At 40.5% G+C, this 24,908-nt stretch overlaps 1 protein-coding gene across 7 annotated transcripts in view; it reads left to right on the top strand.

The window, feature by feature from the left end:
- Positions 1-24,908, top strand: part of LMNTD1 (lamin tail domain containing 1) — a 465,704-nt gene that overhangs the window by 148,744 nt on the left and 292,052 nt on the right. For all 7 annotated transcript variants that reach the window (XM_029206166.1, XM_029206167.1, XM_029206158.1 and 4 more), the window contains one exon: positions 10,327-10,481. The gene's annotated coding sequence lies outside the window, so the exon portion shown is untranslated. The remainder of the gene's footprint in view (positions 1-10,326; positions 10,482-24,908) is intronic.

The raw sequence follows: 24,908 nt of genomic DNA, 5'->3' as shown, positions 1-24,908 counted from the left end.
CTCATAGCGTTGTGGTCAGAAAAGATACTTGATACGATTTCAGTTTTCTTAGATTTACCAAGGCTTGATTTGTGACCCAAGATATGATCTATCCTGGAGAATGTTCCATGAGCACTTGAGAAAAATGTGTATTCTGTTATTTTTGGATGGAATGTCCTATAAATGTCAATTAAGTCCATCTTGTTTAATGTATCATTTAAAGCTTGTGTTTCCTTATTTATTTTCATTTTGGATAATCTGTCCATTGGTGAAAGTGGGGTGTTAACGTCCCCTAGTATGATTGTGTTACTGTCAATTTCCCCTTTTATGGCTGTTAGTATTTGCCTTATGTATTGAGGTGCTCCTATGTTGGGTGCATAAATATTTACAATTGTTATATCTTCCTCTTGCATTGATCCCTTCATCATTATGTAGTGTCCTTCTTTGTCTCTTGTAATACTCCTTATTTTAAAGTCTATTTGGTCTGATATGAGAATAGCTACTCCAGCTTTCTTTTGATTTCCATTTGCATGGAATATCTTTTTCCATCCCCTCACTTTCAATCTGTATGTGTCCCTAGGTCTGAAGTGGGTCTCTTGTAGACAGCATATATATAGGTCATGTTTTTGTATCCATTCAGCCAGTCTGTGTCTTTTGGTGGGAGCATTTAGTCTGTTTACATTTAAGGTAGTTATCGATCTGTATGTTCCTATTCCCATTTTCTTAATTGTTTTGGGTTTGTTATTGTAGGTCTTTTCCTTCTCTTGTGTTTCTTGCCTAGAGAAGTTCCTTTAGCATTTGTTGTAAAGGTGGTTTAGTGGTGCTGAACTCTCTCAGCTTTTGCTTGTCTGTAAAGGTTTTAATTTCTCCATAAAATCTGAATGAGATCCTTGCTGGGTAGAGTAATCTTGGTTGTAGGTTTTTCTCCTTCTTCACTTTAAATATGTCCTGCCACTCCCTTCTGGCTTACAGAGTTTCTGCTGAAAGATCAGCTGTTAACCTTATGGGGATTCCCTTATGTGTTATTTGTTGCTTTTCCCTTGCTGCTTTTAATAGGTTTTCTTTGTATTTAATTTTTGACAGTTTGATTAATATGTGTCTTGGTGTGTTTCTCCTTGGATTATCCTGTCTGTGACTCTCTCTGCTTCCTGGACTTGGTTAACCATTTCCTTTCCCATATTAGGGAAGTTTTCAACTATAATCTTTTCAAATATTTTCTCAGTCCCTTTCTTTTTCTCTTGTTTTTCTGGGACACCTATAATTCGAATGTTGGTGTGTTTAATGTTGTCCCAGAGGTCTCTGAGACTGTCCTCAGTTCTTTTCATTCTTTTTTCTTTATTCTGCTCTGCAGTAGTTATTTCCACTATTTTATCTTCCAGGTCACTTATCCGTTCTTCTGCCTCAGTTGTTCTGCTATTGATCCCTTCTAGGGTATTTTTAATTTCATTTATTGTGTTGTTCATCATTGCTTGTTTCCTCTTTAGTTCTTCTACGTCCTTGTTAAATGTTTCTTGCATTTTCTCTATTCTATTTCCAAGATTTTGGGTCATCTTTACTATCATTATTCTGAATTCTTTTTCAGGTAGACTGCCTATTTCCTCTTCATTTGTTAGGTCTGGTGTGTTTTTATCTTGTTCCTTTATCTGCTGTGTGTTTTCCTGTCTTCTCATTTCACTCATCTTACTGTGTTTGGGTTCTCCTTTTTGCAGGCTACAGGTTCATAGTTCCCGTTGTTTTTGGTGTCTGTCCACAGTGGCTAAGGTTGGTTCAGTGGGTTGTGTGTCCTTCCTAGTGGAGGGGACTAGTGCCTGTGTTCTGGTGGATGAGGCTGGATCTTGTCTTTCTGGTGGGCATGTGCACATCTCGTGGTGTGTTTTGGGGTGTCTGTGGCCTTATTATGATTTTAGGCAGCCTCTCTGGCAATTGATGGGGCTGTGTTCCTGTCTTGCTAGTTGTCTGGCATAGGGTGTCCAGCACTGTAGCTTGCTGGTCATTGAGTGAAGCTGGGTCTTGGTGTTCAGATGCAGATCTCTGGGAGATTTTCGCTGTTTGATATTACGTGGAGCTGGGAGGTCTCTTGTGGACCATTGTCCTGAAGTTGGCTCTCCCACCTCAGAGGCACAGCACTGACTTCTGGCGGGAGCACCAAGAGGCTTTCATCCACACGGCTCAGAATAAAAGGGAGAAACAGGGCTTCCCTGGTGGCACAGTGGTTGAGAGTGTGCCTGCCGATGCAGGGGACACGGGTTTGTGCCCCGGTCTGGGAGGATCTCACATGCCGCGGAGCAGCTGGGCCCGTGAGCCATGGCCGCTGAGCCTGTGCGTCCGGAGCCTGTGCTCCACAACAGGAGAGGCCACAACAGTGAGGGGCCCGCGTACCGAAAAAATAAAATAAAATGGAGAAACAATAGAAAGAAAGAAAGAGGATAAAATAAAATAAATAAGATAAAATAAAATAAAGTTATTAAAATAAAAAATTATTATGAAAAACATTTTTAAAGTAAGAAAAAAACAGAAAAAAAGAACGGACGGACAGAATCCTAGGACAAATGGTGAAAGCAAAGCTATACATACAAAATCTCACACAGAAGCACACACATACACACTCACAAAAAGAGGAAAAGGGGAAAAAATATATATATATATATCGATGCTCCCAAAGTCCACCCTCTCAATTTGGGATGATTCGTTGTCTATTCAGGTGTTCCACAGATGCAGGCACATCAAGTTGATTGTGGAGCTTTTATACGCTGCTTCTGAGGCTCCTGGGAGAGATTTCCCTTTCTCTTCTTTGTTCTCACCGCTCCCGGGGCTGAGCTTTGGATTTGGACCCACCTCAGCTTGTAGGTCGCCGGAGGGCATCTGTTCTTCGCTCAGACAGGAAGGGGTTAAAGGAGTAGCTGCTTCGGGGACTCCGGCTCACTCAGGCCGTGGGGGAGGGAGGGGCACGGAGTGAGGGGCGGGCCTGCAGTGGAAGAGGCCGGCGTGACGTTGCACCAGCCTGAGGCGCGCCGTGAGTTCTCCCGGGGAAGTTGTCCCTGGATCACGGGACCCTGGCAGTGGCGGGCTGCACAGGTTTCCAGGAGGGGAGGTGTGGACAGTGACCTGTGCTTGCACACAGGCTTCCTGGTGGCGGCAGCAGCAGCCTTAGCATCTCATGCCCGTCTGTGGAGTCCGCGCTGATAGTCGCGGCTCGCGCCTGTCTCTGGAGCTCCTTTAAGCAGTGCTCTTAAACCCCTCTCCTCGCGCACCAGGAAACAAAGAGGGAAGAAATAGTCTCTTGCCTCTTTGGCAGCTCCAGACTTTTCCCGGACTCCCTCCCAGGTAGCCGTGGTGCACTAGCCCCCTTCAGGCTGTGTTCACGCAGCCAACCCCAGTCCTCTCCCTGGGATCCGACCTCCGAACCCTGAGCCTCGGCTCCTAGCCCCCGCCCGCCCCAGCGGGTGAGCAGACAAGCCTCTCGGGCTGGTGAGTGCCGGTCGGCACCGATCCTCTGTGCGGACAAATCTCTGCTTTGCCCTCTGCACCCCTGTGGCTGTGCTCTCCTCCGAGGCTCGGAAACTCCCCCCTCCACCACCCACAGTCTCTGCCCGCGAAGGGGCTTCCTAGTGTGTGGATACCTTTCCAACTTAACAGCTCCCTCCCACTGGTGCAGGTCCCGTCCCTATTCTTTTGTCTGTGTTTTTACTTTTTTCTTTTGCCCTACCCAGGTACATGGGGAGTTTCTTGCCTAATGGGAGGTCTGAGGTCTTCTGCCAGCGTTCAGTAGGTGTTCTATAGGAGTAGTTCCACGTGTAGATGTATTTCTGATGTATCTGTGGGGAGGAAGGTGATCTCCACATCTCACTCTTCCACCATCTTCTCTAACCTCCTCCTTTTTTCATTTCTAATTCTGTTGATTTGAGTCTTCTCCCTTTTTTTCTTGGTGAGTCTGGCTAAAGGTTTATCAATTTTGTTTATCTTCTCCAAGAACCAGCTTTTAGTTTTATTGATCTTTGCTATTGTTTCCTTCATTTCTTTTTTATTTATTTCTGATCTGATCTTTATGATTTCTTTCCTTCTGCTAACTTTGGGGTTTTTTTGTTCCTCTTTCTCTAATTGCTTTAGGTGTAAGGTTAGGTTGTTTATTTGAGATTTTTCTTGTTTCTTAAGGTAGGATTGTATTTCTATAAACTTCCCTCTTAGACCTGCATTTGCTGCATCCCACAGGTTTTGGGTCATCGTGTTTTCATTGTCATTTGTTTCTAGGTGTTTTTTATTTTCCTCTTTGATTTCTTCAGTGATGTCTTGGCTATTTAATAGCGTATTGTTTAGCCTCCATTGGTTTGTATTTTTTACATTTTTTTTCCTGTAATTGATATCTAGTCTCAGAGCGTTTTGGTCAGAAAAGATACCTGATATGATTTCAATTTTCTTAAATTTACCAAGGCTTGATTTGTGACCCAAGATATGATCTATCCCGCAGAATGTTCCATAAGCACTTGAGAAGAAAGCATATTCTGTTGTTTTGGGATGGAATGTCCTATAAATATCAATTAAGTCCATCTTGTCTAATGTGTCATTTAAAGCTTGTGTTTCCTTATTTATTTTCATTTTGGATAATCTGTCCATTGGTGAAAGTGGGGTGTTAAATTCCCCTGCTGTGACTGTTTTACTGTCGATTTCCCCTTTTATGGCTGCTAGCATTTGCCTTATGTATTGAGGTGCTCCTATGTTGGGTGCATAAATATTTACAATTGTTGTATCTTCTTCTTGGATTGATCCCTTGATCATTATGTCATGTCCTTCTTTGTCTCTTGTAATACTCCTTATTTTAAAGTCTATTTGGTCTGATATGAGAATTGCTACTCCAGCTTTCTTTTGATTTCCATTTGCATGGAATATCTTTTTCCATCCCCTCACTTTCAGTCTGTATGTGTCACTAGGTCTGAAGTGGGCCTCTTGTAGACAGCATATATATGGGTCTTGTTTTTGTATCCATTCAGCCAGTCTGTGTCTTTTGGTTGGAGCATTAAATCCATTTACATTTAAGATAATTATCGATCTGTATGTTCCTATTCCCATTTTCTTAATTGTTTTGGGTTTGTTATTGTAGGTCTTTTCCTTCTTTTGTGTTTCCTGCCTAGTGAAGTTCCTTTAGCTTTTGTTGTAAAGCTGGTTTGGTGGTGCTGAATTCTCTTAACTTTTGCTTGTCTGTAAAGGTTTTAATTTCCCTATCAAATCTGAACGAGATCCTTGCTGGGTAGAGAAATCTTAGGTGTAGGTTTTTCCTTTTCATCACTTTAAATATGTCCTGCCACTCCCTTTTGGCTTGCAGAGTTACTACTAAAGTATCAGCTGTTAACCTTATGGGGATTCCCTTATGTGTTATTTGTTGTTTTTCCCTTGCTGCTTTCAATATTTTTTCTTTGTATTTAATTTTTGATAGTTTGATTAATATGTGTCTTGGCATGTATCCTATATGGGACTCTCTGTGCTTCCTGGACCTGACTGACTATTTCGTTTCCCATGTTAGGGAAGTTTTCAACTATAATGTCTTCAAATCTTTTCTCAGACCATTTCTTTTTCTCTTCTTCTTCTGGGACCCCTATAATTCGAATGTTGGTGTGTTTAATGTTGTCCCAGAGGTCTCTGAGACTGTCCTCGATTCTTTTCATTCATTTTTCTTTATTCTGCTCTGCAGTAGTTATTTCCACTATTTTATCTTCCAGGCCACTTATCAGTTATTCTGGTATTGATTCCTTCTAGAGAATTTTAATTTCATGTATTGTGTTGTTCATCATTGTTTGTTTGCTCTTTAGTTCTTCTAGGTCCTTGTTAAACGTTTCTTGTATTTTCTTCATTTTATTTACAAGATTAGGATCATCTTTACTATCATTACTCTTAATTCTTTTTCAGGTAGACTGCCTATTTCCTCTTCATTTGTTAGGTCTGGTTGGTTTTTACTTTGCTCCTTCATCTGCTGCATATTTCTCTGTCTTCTCATTTTGTTTAACTTACTGTGTTTGGGGTCTCTTTTTCACAGGCTGCAGGTTTGTAGTTCCCATTGTTTTTGTTGTCTGCCCCCAGTGGGTGAGGTTGTTTCAGTGGCTTTTATAGGCTTTTTGGTGGAGGGCACTTGTGCCTGTGTTTTGGTGGGTGGGGCTGAATCTTGTCTTTCTGATGGGCAGGGCCATGCCCAGTGGTGTGTTTTGGCATGTCTGTGAGCTTAGTATGATTTTAGGCAGCCTCTCTGTTAATGGGTTGGGTTGTGTTCCTGTCTTGCTAGTTGTTTGGCATGGGACGTCCAGCACTGGAGGCTGCTGGCCATTGGGTGGAGCTGGATCTTAGCATTGAGATGGAGATCTCTGGGAGAGCTCTTGCCAATTGATATTACCTGGTGCCAGGAGGTCTCTGGTGGTCCAATGTCCTGAACTCGGCTCTCCCACATTAGAAACTCAGGCCTGACACCAGGCCAGAGCACCAAGACCCTGTCAGCACATAGCTCAGAAGAAAACAGAGAAAAAAAGAAAGAAAATAAAATTTTTAATAAAATTAATAAAAATTTTTATATTATTTAAATAAAAAAATAATAAAAAAGAAGAGAGCAAGCAAACAAATCCACCAATGGTAACAAGCACAAAAAACTAAACTAAGATAAACATAAAAATCAGAAACTAATCAGTTGCAGACAGCAAACCCCAAGTCTACAGTTGCTCCCAAAGTCCACCGCCTCAATTTTGGGACTATTTGTTGTCTGTTTAGGTATTGCAGAGATGCAGGGTACATCAACTTGATTGTGGAGATTTAATCTGCTGCTCCTGAGGCTGCTGGGAGAAATTTCCCTTTCTCTTCTTTGTTTGCACAGCTCCCGGGGTTCAGCTTTGATTTTGGCCCCTCCTCTGCGTGTAGGTCGCCCTCTGGCATCTGTTTCCCGCCCAGAGAGGAGCGGGTTAACGCAGCAGCTAATTAGGGTGCTTTGACTCACTCAGGCTGTGGGGAGGGAGGCATACGGTAGTCACAGTTGGAAGGTGGGACGAGCCTGCAGTGGCAGAGGCCAGTGTGACATTGCAACAGCTTGAGGCGCGCCATGTGTTCTCCTGGGGAGGTTGTCCCTGGATCTCAGGACGCTGGCAGTGGCGGGCTGCACACGCTCCTTGGGGGGTGTGGGTAGTGACCTGTGCTTGCACACAGGATTCCTGGTGTCAGCAGAAGCAGCGTTCGCGTTGTTCGTGCCCGTCTCTGGGGTCCGCGCTGATAGCTACGGCTCGTGCCTGTCTCTGGAGCTCGTTTAGGTGGTGCTCTGAATCCCCTCTCCTTGTGCACCCTGAAACAATGGTCTCTTGCCTCTTAGGCAGTTCCAGACTTTTTCCTGGACTCCCTCCTGGCTTGCTGTGGTGCACTAGCCCCCTTCAGGCTGTGTTCACGCAGTCAACCCCAGTCCTCTGCCTGGGATCCAACCTCTGAAGCCCGAGCCTCAGCTCCCAGCTCCTGCCCGCCCCGGCGGGTGAGCAGACAAGCCTCTTGGGCTGGTGAGTGCTGGTCGGCGCCAATCCTCTGTGCGGGAACCTCTCTGCTTTGCCCTCCACACCCCTGTTGCTGCGCTCTTCTCCCTGGCTCCAAAGCTTCCCCCCCCACCACCCCCCATCTCCGCCAGGGAAGGGGCTTCCTAGTGTGCGGAAACCTTTCCTCCTTCACGGCTCCCTCCCACTGGTGCAGGTCCCGTTCCTATTCTTTTGTCTCTGTTTATTCTTTTTTCTTTTGCCCTGCCCAGGTACGTGGGGAGTTTCTTGCCTTTTGGGAGGTCTGAGGTCTTCTACCAGCGTTCAGTAGGTGTTCTGTAGGAGTTGTTCCACATGTAGATGTATTTCTGATGTATTTGTGGGGAGGAAGGTGATCTCCACCTCTTACTCCTCCACCATCTTGAAGGTCCCCCCACCTTGTGATATTTTAAATCATCATCATTACTATAATTTAAAATTTAGGGAACAGGTTCAGAGCCTTTAATAAAAATTAAGTAGAAATCTGATCCAAAGCCAGTTCTATCTGACTCAGAATCCCACGCACCCAAAATCCCATTCTCTTTCACTACACAAGGAAAGAAAGAAAGAGAGGGAAGAAGGGAGAGAAATCAGGAAGAATGGAAAGAAAAGAGGAGAAAAGGACTGAAGGCAAGTAGGGGAGTAAAGATTTGAATTCAGGAAAGTTTCTCTGCAACAAGCAAGAGAGTCAAATTGACCATTCCCTTAATTTCGTTGCTCCTACTGTGTTTTGATTTTATTGTACAGGAGTACCTTAATATAGGCCTAAACACAGATCATAGAAATACAGGGGAGAAAAGTCAGCATTGGTAACAAAAATGTAGTATACTTAATGGAAAGACCTCTGATTCTCTGTTCAATTATGTTTTCTACTGAAATGAAGGCGACGTTTAGGGTATCTACTTGCTAATACTGCCACCTTGCTCAACTTTCTGAGGTTTTCGCTCATGTCCAAGAAACTAGAATATAGAGCTGATAGTGAAGGAATTTACTGATCCATGTGTGCTATTTAAATTTTCTTGAAATTATTCAAATTTCTCTAGCCTAGAAATCAGCGCAGAATCTCAGGACAGATGGGTTGGTAATGAGTTTTTCACCTCTTTCAGCTGCCAGGCAGTTTGGAAATTGCACGAGGCCAGGCTTTGTCAGTGCAGTTTGGCACTTCAACTTGAAGACTAGTCTGACACCAGGAAATTGTCTTCATCAGCTAATGCTTAGCAAGTGTGGCACGCCAAGTGTCATGAAAATGGAAAGAAAAATAATGCTCTGTTCTGATTATAGCTTCCTCACAAGTTTGGCATGCAACTGATTTCTCTGTCGATCTAGAAGTTCAACTTCTATCTCCAGTCCAGGCACCCTTCTTAGTTTTGTTCCCATGTGTTTGATTATCTACTGGACATTTTTACTTGGATATCATGAAGATACCTCAAAGTGCCTACGCTCAAAACTGAGTTCTTGACATTACCCAAGAAAACCCTTCTTGCTCCAGTGTTTCCTATCTTAATAAATATTAATATCATCCAACCATCTAATGGTTCAGACCTGAAATCTCTCTTGATTAATCCCCTCCCTCCCTGCACCATATCCATCCAGTCGCCAAGGCCTGATGGTTCTATTTCTTAAACATTTCCTGAATCTGTCCACTTCTCTCCATCCCCATCCCCATCATTAACTTTAGGTCACCATCAAATTTGACCCATACTCGGGTGTAGATCCCTCACTGAAGGTCACTAACTTTTCCTATTCTGCCCAATCCATTTTCTCTATGGAGCTAGAGTGGTACTAAACATCACATCATGCCATTCTCCTGCTGGAAACCATTCCATGCTTTCCACTGGTTGGGAAATGAAGTCTGAACATCTCAGCATAACTTAGAAGGCTCTTATCCACCTCCGCATTTCTTACCAGTTAGTCATTTAGTTAGGAAATATTTATTGTGTTCCAGACCTTGTTTAGGCTCTGGAAATATGGTCAAAACTTACATACTATTGGGAGCACACAGACAATAAGCATGGAAACAAATAAATGAATAATGATTTTAAGTACTGACAAATATTCACCAGGGAGATTTTTGTGGGACCTGCCTCTTATAAGCTTTTCCCTATTCCATCTAAACTAACTTACATGTTTCTGACATGTGCTCCCCTATAAGCATATGTTAAAATTGTTATAATTTAGCACCCTTTATTTCTTGCGTATCTATCTTCTATGCTGGATCATTACAGATTTGGCAAGAGCAAAGATTCTTTTTAGATATTACTATCTTATCCCAGTGCCTAGCTTTTTCCTGACATATGTCAGGTGTCTAATAAATATTTGTGAAGTAAATGAATGTTACTTCCTTAGTATGAATTGATTGATAAGTTCTTATCTGGGTGAAAATAAAAAATATATGGTGAAATTAAAAATTGGATGAAAATAAAAAGAATAGGCCTTCTGAAATTTGTAACTTTTCAGATATTGTAGGCTTACATGAATTACGTTGAACTTCCCAATATAGAAATTGATTAAACTTATTCACTCCAAATCACTAAATCCTTGCAGATAATAAAATTCTATGCATTACCGATCTCTTAGCTTTTCTCATTTGCTGAGAATACCAAATTGAGAAAGAACTTTGGAGAACTGCGAGCTGAAAAAAATATGGTCTGTAATTAAAACACTGCAAGGAAGAAACATAGATGGCTTCAGTGGTTAATGTATTAGCAAAGAAACAAGAAAGTGAGTTGGGATGGTCATAGGTGTTGCTGTGTTAACAACGTCAGTTTGTTCAGTGCATTTATCTTTCCAAGATTTATACCTATTAATCTGTTTTATCAAATTTTAGGTTTTTGCAAGGAGTAGTAGAACGGTGTTACACCCTTCTAAAGGGAAATGCAATGACCACACGATCTTCCATTTTCAAGATCTTTGGAGAACATTTTGTCTACCTCTGCTCACCACAAAGCAAGAAAATCACAACAGATATCAGCTTGAATAAAGGTTTGGATTAGCTTTTATACGCTTTTTTAAAAAATAGTTTGTCCCACCCTTGAAACAAAGTATTTGTTTACTAATTTTTACGGTTTTATCCTGCTATGGGTGAAAAAAAACTTCTGGGAGACTTTGAGTGCCAGTCCTTTATTATTTTCATCTTAAAGTTTTTCTTACAACATCCTGTAGTTTTTCTGTGGTGGTTTAGGGTATGTATCAGAGTTTCTGTCAGAAACATTAGCTTTCAAAAAAAATACATTGGCACACAATCTCCAAGAATATTTGTCTTATCAAATTATTTTAAAGATGAATACTGCTTTTTCAATCACCACCATTCCTCACCAAGCTCATTGCTTGCAAATATTCCATTATATATACCTATGGTTGGAAATCAGTTACTGGGTTCCCAAATGGAAATAGCTGCAGACAGAATGCAACTAGACAATATTGTGGAAAAACCATGAGCTTTGGAGTTAAAAGCCACTAGGCCAGTGGTGTGTGAATCACACCACCCCCCTTTTCATGTCTCCACAATTCCTTATCTAGAACTTACCTCTTGAGTCCCTCAGTTCCAAACCAATCAAGGACTTAGTTTTGGTTTCTTTGCTACTGCTGGTTTAGCCAGCTTACTGTCTTTGTAGAAACTCTTACTTCTATACAAACTCAAGTATGTAAATCCTTACTGCAAATAGAAAACCTTCCACATATTTCTCAACAACTACAACGTACCCTACACTTTTCTGTACTTTCCTTTAATCTTAGGTAGCTGTCCTCCCATTCCGTAGCTTAAAACGTGAGTGAAAGATGGACTAGTAAGAAGAACCTGGCCTGGAAAAATATCTAAGGAATTCTGCAAACCTATGTGGTAGCTGGGCTTTTCAGACAAAGACTCTGAAGTCTCAACTGTTTAAAAAAAAAAAAAAGTACAAAGATCACAATTACCAGTGGCAACATGGAAAAACCCATAGAGCATGCCACTGGCAAAACTCCTCAGAGAGTTGGTTTCCCAAATATGGAAAATATAAAACAAAACCTTCTTTATTTATAAAAACTATTTGAATTTCTAATTCTTTAGGCCTTACAGGTTTATTACGAAAACCAAATTCACTTCCCCTAAGGGGTGAGAAAGAACCACTTCCTATTGCATCAAGTTATAGAATAGCACATTTTTAAAGCTCCATCATTTGTTTCTGGGGTAGCATTACATTGTCCTCTTCTGGGTTACGTAAGTCTGCCTTGGCCTTTCAAGCACAGAAACATTTTACCCTTGACACAGTTTGGAATTTGGAACTGCCTGTGAAAACATGAATAGCTTCATTTTTCCATTTGAAAAGTCCCTAAACACAAATTGATAAATTCTCAGAGAACTTCAGTGCAGAGTTTTCAGACTAGCACTTCAACTACTAAGACCTATATTCAAAGTGTTTGAATTGCCAGAAAAAACACAGCTGTTAGTCTATATCTCAGGCAATCTGTACATCATCTTTTAGGTAGGAGAGATTACAAAATGGGCCAAAGGTTATATGCAAGTCTTAGAAGAATAAAAAATCAGTACTGAGAGGGCACCTACCCAAAGTGCCAAATATTAGCACTAACTTGGAGTATCAGAAGTTTTAAATTACTAGCCCCCCAAAAAGTCACAGTCATCCATCAGCCAATCCATCAGGTTGGGAGAAAGTTTTCTCCCAACCTGCAATTCTACTCTTGATAAATGCTCTTGTGTTTTGTTTTCCCTACGATTTAAAGGGTTGTGATGGCCTAGAAACTGGCCACCTGGGATAATTTCATGGCCTTGTGGATGGAGAGTGTCTCATGAGGTCAGGGCGGCTGTGACAGAGACAGTCTCTGACATTTTCATAAACTAAATTGAATTCTTGGCACACTCTGAACTTAGATAGCATGAGTTTCCAGCCCTGCTCCTCCTTAGCTATATCAATTCTGCTTTAATTTCTGCCCTGATAATGTGATAAAATAAAGTGGGCCATTTTTTAGTCGAACTTCAATAATGATCTGAAGTACAACAAACTGCTCAAGTAATAAAGGAGTTTGTTTCTTAAAATACGAAAAGGATCTTTGGGTTTTCTCAGTGTCTTTTATTATTAGAGTATATGTTCATATGTCTAAGCCCCCCCGAGTTAGTTCAGATTTTGACTGTCCGGCTGCTATAGAGATAAGATAAGCTTTGGGCTACGTGTAGTTTCCTACGCTCACACTCTAACTCCTGTCTTTTCTCACCACTGGTGCAACTCCCCAGTGTGTTAGAATATTCTCATGAGAAACCCTGTCCTAGATATTCTGGGATCTACTAAACAAAACCAGTTGGTTACTCATACTCTTTCACTTCAATAAACATTTCCTGAGTCTATATATCTACCTTATGTCAGCCTATATGATGTTTTGATTAATCCTCACATAATCCCTATTTTGCAGACGTAAAAAATGAGTCCAGAGAGTTTAAGTAACTTGGCCAAGGATACACAACAAATAAGCGGCATGCCAAGATGTCAATTCATGTTCTCTGGAACTATTTTTAGATACCATTAATCACTTTGAGACCCCTTAAGCTGACACAATAGAAGCATATATCACAATGGAAGCCATGTGTCTCCGGAACTCCTGGGACTAGTAAGGGGTTCAGTGATTTCCCAATATGGCCCAGGGAGTGCGTTCAAGGACCTGATTTGCATTTTCTCCCTGACATTGGGTTTTGTGGCTGCTGAAGATGTAAAAATTTGATCAACAGTATACCAAACTGATATTTCCATTTCAGAAAACTTATACAACTTATAATCAATATTAATTGCATCAAATATCAAAGACCTATTATTCCATAGGCCTCAAGAGAATTGTAACCAGCACCTAAACATACACATTTCCTAATTTAGAATTTAATGAACTCCCTCCTAGCTTCTTGTTACTGGCCACTTTATTAAATGTAACGAATGGCTTCTCTTAGGCAACTCCTTTTTTCAGGGTGCAGGTACACTGAGACTCTTTCTGGCAGCTGTAGCTGTGATTTTAATTGGATTGATGCCACTGTGATCCAAACTTCAGGATCTCCCAATGGAAATCACAGAACTGTTTGAGTAGGGGGAAACCTTAGAAATCAACTAGTCCCAAAGTCTCAAACTGACAGCCCCCAGGCCACAGATGGCCTCGTTGTTTGTTCATCACAGTGATGACCCTAGTTGAATTCTTATAATTTTTTGAATTGGTTGCCAAAATTTTCAAGCAAGTGTATTTCAAATAAAAATCTAAATGTTAGGCTTCTCTTGAAAACTTGGAATATTAGGCAGCACTGGGCCTGCATTCCTGCATAGAAGCCACCAGCCACAGTGGATAGCAGGTGCTTCTGCAGATGGGGGCTGATCTCTCCAGTGTGACTCCACCAGGGCATTCCCTGATGGGCTGGCAGTGTTGTAGTCAGTGGTCTGTTGATGTTAATCATTGTGTTTGTATTATTATTTTCTTGTAGTACAGTTAAGAAGAAAGAAAATATTTCCGTCTTTGTCAGGAATGGGAAAACAAAATATAATCCGAGGGGGTACTGTGTTAGAAGAAAGCAAGCGTCTTTGTGGAAGAGAAGAATGTGCCTTTTGGTTAATATGCAAATGAAGCATCTCGGCTTCAAGTACATTTATGCTATTTGCTTGACCCTGTAAGCATTTGAGAGCCACAATGTAGTCTTATTTTAGCGATCTAAACACAGTGATGGAAAGAAGTTAAATGGCTTCCTCAGGAGCAATATATTTAGGCCATAACTAGAGTGAAGGTCTCCTCACCTTTTAGTATATTGCTTGCCATGTGGGAGATATCAAATACTTGAATTAATTTGTGGACTGAAATCTAAAAATATTTATCTTAATGTTTTGAAATGTTTTTAGAAAAAGAAGGTGAATTAAGACATGATATTAAAGAAATTTATATAAATTAAAAATGGGCACACAAACTGGAGGGTGTAAATTTCATTCTGTGTGGACATTGGAGTTAGATAAACCTTTCCTCTTATCAGGTCCTTAACCAAGAGAGCCTTTTACCATCTTCTGTGTCTGTCAGGTATGTATTTTGTGCAACTACTGCAGAATTGTACTGCAGTGTATCTCAAATCAAACTATTAGGCTAGAATAAATACTTTTAAGAAAAAGGTTTCTCTCTCTCTCTGTCTCTCTCTCTCTGTCTCTCTCTCTCTCTCTCTCTCTCTCTCTCTCACACACACACACACACACACACAAGCTCAGAAAAATAGCCTGCAAAATTTATATTTAATCATTCATATTTTTCAGTGTCACGTCCTTTTTGTCTTTTTTCCTCTATTACTATAAGATTTAAATAGCTCTTTGGTTAAATTAAATGCTTCCCTCCTACCCATAAACACTAACAGAGAGTCTCAGGAAAAATTGAAAAATAAAGACATAGAAAAGAGAGGCCTGTTTTCACACCTTAATTTTTTTCAATCCAAATTAATCACAGGGGTCAGCTCTTCAAGGCACAACTATCTTGAGAAGATATGGGTCCATTCCTTACCTTCTGAAACCACCCAAGAAATCAATCCAGACACTTTTCAAGGTCCTCCAGACACAGTTGTTCTACATCTTAAAGGGAGGTAGGGAAGTTTCTATACATGCCAAGTTTCTAGAACCTGAGTGTACCCTCTTAATATTTCACACTATCTCCCAAATTTTTTATTGATTTCTGTGATTAGTATGATTTTCTTTCAGGGGAAGAGATTCCAGAATGACAACCATGCTTAGAAATCACTCACAACCTTTCTTCATTGCCAGAAAGGCGTTTCTCATGTTTACCCTAGACACTGCATGAGTACCTTTACAATCATTGCCTCTGTTTAGTCATGTTAAACAGAAAACAGCTGATCACCATGCTCAAAAGAAAATTATTTTTTCCCCTCTAATTAGTCTCACCTCAGTCTTCTTTTCTGTCATTTAATAATTGTGGATTTTTTAAAAGTGGTTCAAAGATAAGGCCTGTGTGATGTCAGTGATCCCAAAGGAGGGTTAAAAGGTGGTCGAGGATCCCGGTGCTGCATTATCCCAGCATATCTGGAGGTCCCAGACCCTTGTGTTCTCCCGAGCAAACACCACAGATTTGGTCCACTCCTGCTGCCCTGCCCTGGTGGAAAGGCCCAAAGGCATCAGTAACCTTGACGGGGAGATATATACCTCAAGATGCCAGCATTTGTTCTTGAGGCAGCGCATCATGGCAGGAAGAGCACAGAAGGTGGACCATCCACCCTGGCCTGCATTCCTCCTCTACTACTTGTTTAAATTTAATCAAATTACTTCACTTCTCTCAGCCTCTCTTTCCTAGTGTGAATCATGGGGAAATGATGATAATAGTAATACCTACTGTCTTAGGTCCCTTCCTGGGGAAATAGACTCTGAGATTTGCAGGCAGGGGGTTTACTGTGGACACCGCGGTATCCACGTCTGTGGGAGAGTGAAGGAAACAGGACTGGACAGAGGGTGGTGTTGACCTACAGCTCAGTCACAGCAAACACCTCAGCTGATGCCACAAGGAGCTGAGCAGCTAAGGTGGCCCTTCAGAGCCACCCACCTTGCATCAGTCAGTCAGGGAAGGAAGCATGACCATGTGTGATGTGGCTCTCTTCAGCAGAGGGCAATTCCCGAAGAGTAACACAAGGCCCCAGCACTGCTGGGGCACAGGGAAATGAGAGCATCAGTTCTCCAGGGGAGATCAGGACAGGATGCCGTGCACCCACACCACCTGCCTTGTGTGGTTCTGTGGGGGGTTACATAAGAAGCTCCATGAACAGCATTTTATACAGTGACTGGCACACAGTTTGCTATAAATATTATTCAGTAGACACTTATAAAGAATTCACTATTTGAAGATACTAGAAGAGACACTGAGGACGCTTAGGAAAGTATAAAAATAAATAATGAACAGACTGTGCCCTGAAAAGATCACAGTTGAATGGTGTAAGACCTGAACTAGAAGCTATAGAGAGTCTAACCCTCCTAATCATTGCATACTCCTTTATAATATCCTTCAATGACCAAATGGATACCAAATACTCTCTATAGTGTATTCCTGACCTTAAGCATCTTGTGGTCTCATTGGAGAACCAAGACTTATATGCACGGAAAAACCCAATAACAGCATGCTGTACAATTAAGTGTCAAAATGTGTGGCAGGGACGCTAAGTGGTGAGGCAGGTCAAGCTTGGAGAGATGGGGGTGCTGGATTCGTCAGGAGAGATTTATGGAGGAATGGATTTGACTTAGACATTGTCACATGCCTAGACATTGGACGGATGGAGGGAATGAGGGAACTCCAGACTGAAGAAGAGAATGAATGAAGGGTCTGGCCATGTCTGTGTGTGGTGAGGACAGCAATGGAGATTTTATATTGATGCATGCTACTAAACAGACCTCTACTAGTCAGTGGAATCGGACTACTTCTGTGACAAATTGTGGCATTTATGCCTAATCCTACAAGCACTCTAGGAGTTTTGAGTAACATGGATGAAACTTGGTAACAGAAAGATTGATCTGTTGGTACTGAATAAGATGAGCTATACAAGGAAACCAATATTATGCGGAACCTCCCAGGTGCTTTTTTCAGTCTCTTCTTCTGTTTTTGGTAAGTAATCCAGGGGACAGATATTGAAGCTGAGACTAGAGGCTAGAATTGGACACCCGGATATCAGATGCTTTGTGGGGAGGTTTTAGCAGAAAGGTAGTTTATACAGAGGAAAAAGCATAGGCTTTGGATCCAGACTTACAATGTAGGAGTTCAAATCATGATTCCACAATTTATATGACATATGACCTTGGACAGGCTTCATAACCACCCTGCACCTTTATGTTTCCATCTGTAAAATGAAGTCAATTGTTCCCACCTTACCGTGTTGTAAGGACAAAATGATAACAGATATAAAATTCATCAAAGTTGCCTGCTAGACTTATAGAAGATATTCAATAAATGCTATTATTATTGTTGTCAATATTATTATTACACCCATGTCAGAAGTCTTTCTTCTCTCTCTTCCTTAAACTTATATTTTGGATTTGTCTCTGGTTGTCCGGGAATTCATAGTGCTTAAAATAAAAGGTAGCACTTAAATTCCACTCTTAAGGTCTTTTAAGGTCCATCATCCTTTCTCTTGAGTGTTGGAAGGAGCAAGGCTGAAGTTAACTGGTACCTTCTGTTGGTAGATGGAAGTGCCTTGATGAGAGGTTACTGGTAGGAGGCACCACCCTTTAAATTTCAACTCCATACTAATTATTCCACCTTGAGAGCATTTATTTTTGCAAGTCTTGAAGTATTTTCTAGAGCAGCCTATTAAACTGTCAACATCTACAATGGAAGGTCCCGCTAGATATCTCTGTTCAGACAGGTCCCTCTTTTCCATCTCGCCGTCACCTTGCCCTGGAAAGGAGTAGAGCCTTGTGGTCAGGAGCAGACCTGCAGGTCAGGAGCTGTGCCTATGAAAATTAAGTAAAATTTAAAACTCGTTTTCTCAGTGGCAAATAGCCACATTTCAAATGCTCAATAGCCACATGTGGCTAGTGGCTGCTGTATGGGACAGCACAGATTATAGGACATTTTGATCATCACAGAAACTTCTTTTGGACCTTGCTGCTCTAGAGCCAAACCAACTGGATTTAAATGATGTCTAACACTTATCGTCTGTGTGACTTTACCCAGGCAATTTAAGCTTTCTGTGCCTTGGTTTTATCATCTATAAAATGAGGATATAAGTGCCAACTTTTGGGAGCATTCATGAGAATTAGATGAGTTAATATATAATATTTAGAGCAACCCCTAATTATCATCTGGTATTTTCTCAGTAACTGTTAGCAATTACTATTTATCAAAAACCAGGAAAAACAACACCTATTTCAGAAAGAAAACATAGAATGTATAGACGAAGGGTGGGGAGCTCAGAGTAGTTGCCCATTACCTGTGTTCCCAAATTCCGTATGATACAAAATCATTGTGGGACTCATCATAAGACATTATGATTTTCTATGTCTATGTCTGTTTTCTTTACTAGACTCCATGCCTTGGGAATTCAAGGACTAGTGTCTTATTCCTTTTCATACCCCTGGCACCTGCCATGGGGCCTTGAGCACACATGACACTCAATAAGTACTTTATTTTCAACATTGTTGAACTACCTTAAGTGCTCAAGAGCTGGCAGCCTTCTTATTTATTAATATCTTAGCGGGAATAGTAGGATTGGAGTTTTGCTAATTTCAGTATATTTTTAACCAGATAGAGACAATGAACTTATAATTAGGTTTAAGGACAATGGGGAAGAATATTTAAAATCAGGAATGGATGAGACTGTCCAGAATGGATGATCACTTCACATGTTGGGGACAAATTGAAAGGAGGGAAAGGAAAGAGCAAAGAGAGGAAATAGAGTTGATAAGTTGTCTGGGAGAAAGTTCAAAGACAAATTTTCCCTTCTTCAACATTTTACCACAGGCATATCCTGAAACCCTAGATATAATTATCTTGGCTGGAATGCCTGGGCTAGAGTAAACAGAAATCTGAGCGTGTCAACAAATTATTTAATTAAGCAGAGTAGGTGGCGATGTGAAAGCAAAATCGTAACGTGCAACAGGATAATGTGACTGAAAGCTTCAGCTGTGATGGAATGCAGAGAGAGTAAGACAAGAGAGAAAAATGACACAGTCCTGGGGACCAGACTCTAGACCTGGTTAGCCGATGTGAAAAATGAAACAAGAAATAAGATTCTTTTAATGGAACTCTGTTACTCCAGAAAACACTTCTTGAGGATAAATATACATTTAAAAGCAACTGAGATTAAGCCATCACTTTAGATGAGCAGGGGTCAGGGGCAGGACTGCGAGTGGCATTAAAAAGGGCCTCAGGATTTGTGCCATCGGCATAAAAGTGCAGTTACAATTAAAAACAGAAACGAAATGACTAAGAAGTAGCAAAGCTAGAAATGAACAGATGGCCGGGCAGGCAGCTTGCTAGGCTGCTCAAATTGGATATAGTTTATATTTCATTCCAAGTTCACAAATATTAGGACATTAAAATGCATGAAACATGGTGTGTATCTCATCTTGCCATGCTTTTATTACGAAGTTAGAAAGAATTAAGCTGCCCGGAATGTATGCAGATACATCGGTCTAAGCAGATGCTGAGGCAGGGGAGATCAGGAAGGTCAGCTGGGCTTCTCTCTTCCAAGGAGCCTGCTCAACTGTGCGCTGGGCAGCCTTTGCAGAGCCATTCCCAAAGCGGCCGCCTATGTCCAGAAAGACTGCGAAGAAGGTTAGATTGCTGATGACGCTTTCTTCAAAGGTGGCGGTGGCCAGGCCTCCTGTTTGTTTTCAGTAGGAGGATTAAATTTAGGGAGTGTGCAGAGTGTTGTCTCTATACATGGAAGACGTTTTCATTGGATGTCGTTTACCCTAAGCAATCATTAATACAAGGTACCTGCACTGTGGTCAGTAGACCATGGGTAACACCAGAGTGTCATTATGAGACTGTTTTTCCCACATTTTCTGCTGAGTCTGAAGCTCACTTCCCGGGTTGACGGAGGCCACATGGTGAGAACAAGGTTTTCATTGGTTCACAAGTTTATTGATTAAGAAATATGAGTATGTTTAGACTAAGTGACCTCTCTTCAACTTTTTTGTTTGATCTTGGCCCATGTCTAGGGTTCTGTAACCAGATCATGACTCTGATTCTCTAATGGAAAACTTGTCAAGTTTCTTTCTGCGTGATTGGGAAACTGCACATGCGTTCTAGGCCACCAGGTTCTCATCTCTGTCTTCAGAATACTTAGTGATGCGTCCCTGGAAATGAAGAGAAATTTCATCCTCCCCACTTTTCATTTTTACTTGAACCAAGATAGTACTATATTCATTCATTCAGTCAGTCACGTAATCTATATATTTTGAGTGCCCACTACGTGCTAGGTACTGAGCCAGGAACTTGGAATAAAAGGGTCTTTGCACTTATATTTTAAAAAAAGACCAACTTTCTCACAGCCTGTGCGTATTAACTCTGACTCCTTTCGACATAATCTAAATGCAGTGTAGAAAAACATCCAAACCTAACACCTATGGAGGCCGCAGCTGCACATGTAAAGAAATACCCAAAAGAGTGTGTGCCGTTCCCCTATTTGCAACTCTCACCTGCTCTGAGTTATAGCCTAGAAATACTGTATACGGAAAGGGGATGTCTGTAAAAGGCATCATTTGGCTCCCAGTTTGTAGAGTCACTGGAAGAAGAGTATTTAACTTCCTCTGTGCACCGTATTAACAGCTGAAAGGAAAATCACTCTTTGACTAAAAAGAAGGAAACAAAATTGTGTGTGGTCATATGTATAATTACATACTTTTATATGTTATCCCTAAAGATATAGATGTGTATATAAATTAATATATATTTTTATCATATATGTACAATTTACCTATGTACAAATACAATAGAAAATAACATAAGTTTTTAAACATGGTTAAGGCAGCTTTCATTGTAGGCATGGACTTGAAGAAGTATCATTGTACGTGTGTGTGTGTGCGTGCACATAGGTGTGCATGGCCCATGTGGGTGTGTTTGGATAGGGATGGAGGCTAGGGGAGGATGGAGATACCATGAGAAGGAAAGCAGAGCATAGAAACACAGAATTCCTTGGCATCTTCCATCATAATTATTCAATGGGTATGGATGGTACAATAATCATGACCAGTAGAGATGGTAATAGAAGGGACAGGTTGCAAAAAAATGATTAGAGGATGTCAAGATGGTACCTTGGTTGCATTAGTAGCATATACTGCTGCTAATTTAATATGTAATACTATATATTTATATGTAATATATTGGCATATATGTACACAGATAATATATGCATAAATTATGCACCAGTAGTAAATAGAAATGTCCTTTACATTTCCAGTGTTTAGAAACTGACAGTAAGCTTTCTTTAGATGATAGCAGGGTTAAGCCAACTTTATTTATAAATATAAACTATATATCAAAAGTAATTTAAAAATCCATCTGTATGAAATTTGGTATAAAGAATGAGTATATTTTAAAACTGATGAAATATGTATATCATTTACATCCGTACCCAGCTACGATTACATGATTTTTTTAAAGCCAATAATTATTTCAGTATTCATCTAAAATATTCTGATTGAATGAGGAGATAAACAAATCTACGATTAGAAGATGAAAGGAACATGTATATGTAAAATCATCAAAGAGTGTACTTGAGAAAATTACACGAATGCGTGAGGAAAATTTATGTAAATATCATTTTTTTTAGAAACTTAAATGCAAAAAAGTTCCAAAAGTGGTATATTATGTCATAAATATGTATCATTCTAAAAGTAATGCTGAAGGCATAAAACATTTCTCTTTGGGATAAACAATATTTAATGAAAATAGGAAAACTTTCCGAAGTAACTTGATTGGAAGTGTTTACATCAGCTACAACTGTTTCACTAAAAAATAAGCATAGATATTTCAGTGGAGAGGATAAGTGATGTATGCTTTTTCTTCAACATAGCTGGCTTAAGGGTTAGATATTTCAAAGATATAAATTGTTTTAACAGCTTAAAAATAAGATTTACAAAGTTGAACTATAGAGTATATTTCCTTTCACTAACTCTGCAGTTACTCTCATTCTCACAATTGTGGTCTCATGGTCTTAGAACACAGAGAACAGAAACCATGGACAGAAGGATGGTTAAAAGAGACACTAGGCTTAGGGAATGGCATACCCACTAATGCTATCGACTTGAGATCCACTTCATAAAATTAAATAACTGATACTGAGCGCTTACTACGTGCCAAGTATTGTGAAAGATGGTTTTCATTTATTTTAAAAAGTTAATCCTTCCAAAGCCCGAAGAGAGTTACAATTATTACCCGCACGTTACAGGTGAAGAAACAAAGACATAGCATGGTTTATGTGAAGCTGCCCAAGGCTGAGCAACTAGAAAATGGAAGAGCAGGATGAAACGTAGAAAACTATACCTTGAAACACTGATCTGGACAGCCAACCATATTAAACCCAGCTATAATTCTTTTTTCTTTTTTTTTTGAATTTTATTTTATTTATTTTTTTATACAGCAGGTTCTTATTAGTTATCCATTTTATACATATTAGTGTATATATGTCAATCTCAATCTCCCAGTTCATCCCACCACCACCCCCCGTGGCCACTTTCCCCTCTTGGTGTCCATACGTTTGTTCTCTACATCTGTGCCTCAGTTTTTGCCCTGCAAACCGCTTCATCTGTACCATTTTTCTAGGTTCCACATATATGCGTTAATATACGACATTTGTTTTTCTCTTTCTGACTTCCCTCTGTATGACAGCCTCTAGATCCATCCATGTCTCTACAAATGACCCAATTTCTTTCCTTTTTATTGCTGAGTAGTATTTCATTGTATATATGTGCCACATCTTCTTTATCCATTCATCTGTCGATAGGCATTTACATTGCTTCCATGACCTGGCTATTGTAAATAGTGCTACAGTGAACACTGGGGTGCATGTGTCTTTTTGAATTATGGTTTTCTCTGGGTATATGCCCAGTAGTGGGATTGCTGGATCATATGGTAATTCTATTTTTAGTATTTTAAGGAACCTCCATACTGCTCTCCATAGGGGCTGTATCAGTTTACATTCCCACCAGGAGTGCAAGAGGGTTCCCTTTTCTCCACACCCTCTCCAGCATTTGTTCTTTGTAGATTTTCTGATGGTGCCCATTCTAACGGGTGTGAGGTGATACCTCATTGTAGTTTTGATTTGCATTTCTCTAATAATTAGTGACGTTGAACAGCTTTTCATGTTCTTCTTGGCCATCTGTATGTCTTCTTTGGAGAAATGTCTATTTAGCTCTTCTGCCCTTTTTTTTTTTTTTTTAATTTTATTTATTTATTTATTTTTGGCCATGTTGGGTCTTCGTTTCTGTGTGAGGGCTTTCTCTAGTTTCGGCAAGCGAGGGCCACTCTTCATCACTGTGCGCGGGCATCTCACTATCACGGCCTCTGTTGTAGTGGAGCACAGGCTCCAAACGCGCAGGCTCAGTAGTTGTGGCTCACGGGCCTAGTTGCTCTGCGGCATGTGGGATCTTCCCAGACCAGGGCTCGAACCCGTGTCCCCTGCATTGGCAGGCAGATTCTCAACAACTGCACCACAAGGGAAGCCCGTCGGCCCATTTTTTAATTGGGTTTTTTGTTTTTTTAATATTGAGCTGCGTGAGCAGTTTATGTATTTTGGAGATTAATCCTTTGTCCGTAGATTCGTTTGCAAATATTTTCTTCCATTCTGAGGGTTGTCTTTTTGTCTTGCTTATGGTTTCCTTTGCTGTGCAAAAGCTTTTAAGTTTCATTAGGTCCCATTTGTTTATTTTTGTTTTTATTTCCATTACTCTAGGAGGTGGGTCAAAATAAATCTTGCTGTGATTTGTTTCAAAGAGTGTTCTTCTTATGTTTTCCTCTAAGAGTTTTATAGTGTCCAGTCTTACATTTAGGTCTTTAATCCATTTTTTTTAAAACATCTTTATTGGAGAATAATTGCTTTACAATGGTGTGTTAGTTTCTGCTTTATAACAAAGTGAATCAGTTATACATATACATATGTTCCCATATCTCTTCCCTCTTGCGTCTCCCTCCCTCCCACCCTCCCTATCCCACCCCTCTAGGTGGTCACAAACCACCGAGCTGATCTCCCTGTGCTATGCGGCTGCTTCCCACTAGCTATCTATTTTACATTTGGTAGTGTATATATGTCCATGCCACACTCTCACTTTGTCCCAGCTTACCCTTCCCCCTCCCCATATCCTCAAATCCATTCTCTAGTAGGTCTGTGTCTTTATTCCCATCTTACCCCTAGGTTCTTCATGACCTTTTTTTTTTTTCTTTTCTTAGATTCCATATATATGTGTTAGCATACGGTATTTGTTTTTCTCTTTCTGACTTCACTCTGTATGACAGACTCTAGGTCCATCCACCTCACTAAAAATAACTCAGTTTCGTTTCTTTTTATGGCAGAGTAATATTCCATTGTATATATGTGCCACATCTTCTTTATCCATTCATCTGATGATGGACACTTAGGTTGCTTCCGTGTCCTGGCTATTGTAAATAGAGCTGCAATGAACATTTTGGTACATGACTCTTTTTGAATTATGGTTTTCTCAGGGTATATGCCCAGTAGTGGGATTGCTGGGTCGTGTGGTCTTTCTATTTGTAGTTTTTTAAGGAACCTCCATACTTTTCTCCGTAGTGGCTGTACCAATTCAAATTCCCACCAGCAGTGCTCTTGAGTGTTCCCTTTTCTTCACACCCTCTCCAGCATTTATTGTTTCTAGATTTTTTGATGATGGCCATTCTGACTGGTGTGAGATGATATCTCATTGTAGTTTTGATTTGCATTTCTCTAATGATTAGTGATGT

The sequence above is a fragment of the Monodon monoceros genome, unplaced genomic scaffold, assembly GCF_005190385.1.
Source record: "Monodon monoceros isolate NGI ecotype Baffin Bay Population unplaced genomic scaffold, NGI_Narwhal_1 Super_Scaffold_6, whole genome shotgun sequence".
Classification (NCBI taxonomy): Eukaryota; Metazoa; Chordata; class Mammalia; order Artiodactyla; family Monodontidae; genus Monodon; species Monodon monoceros.
The sequence above is the reverse complement of the archived record's forward strand: the minus strand, read 5'-3'. Positions and strand labels throughout refer to the sequence as shown.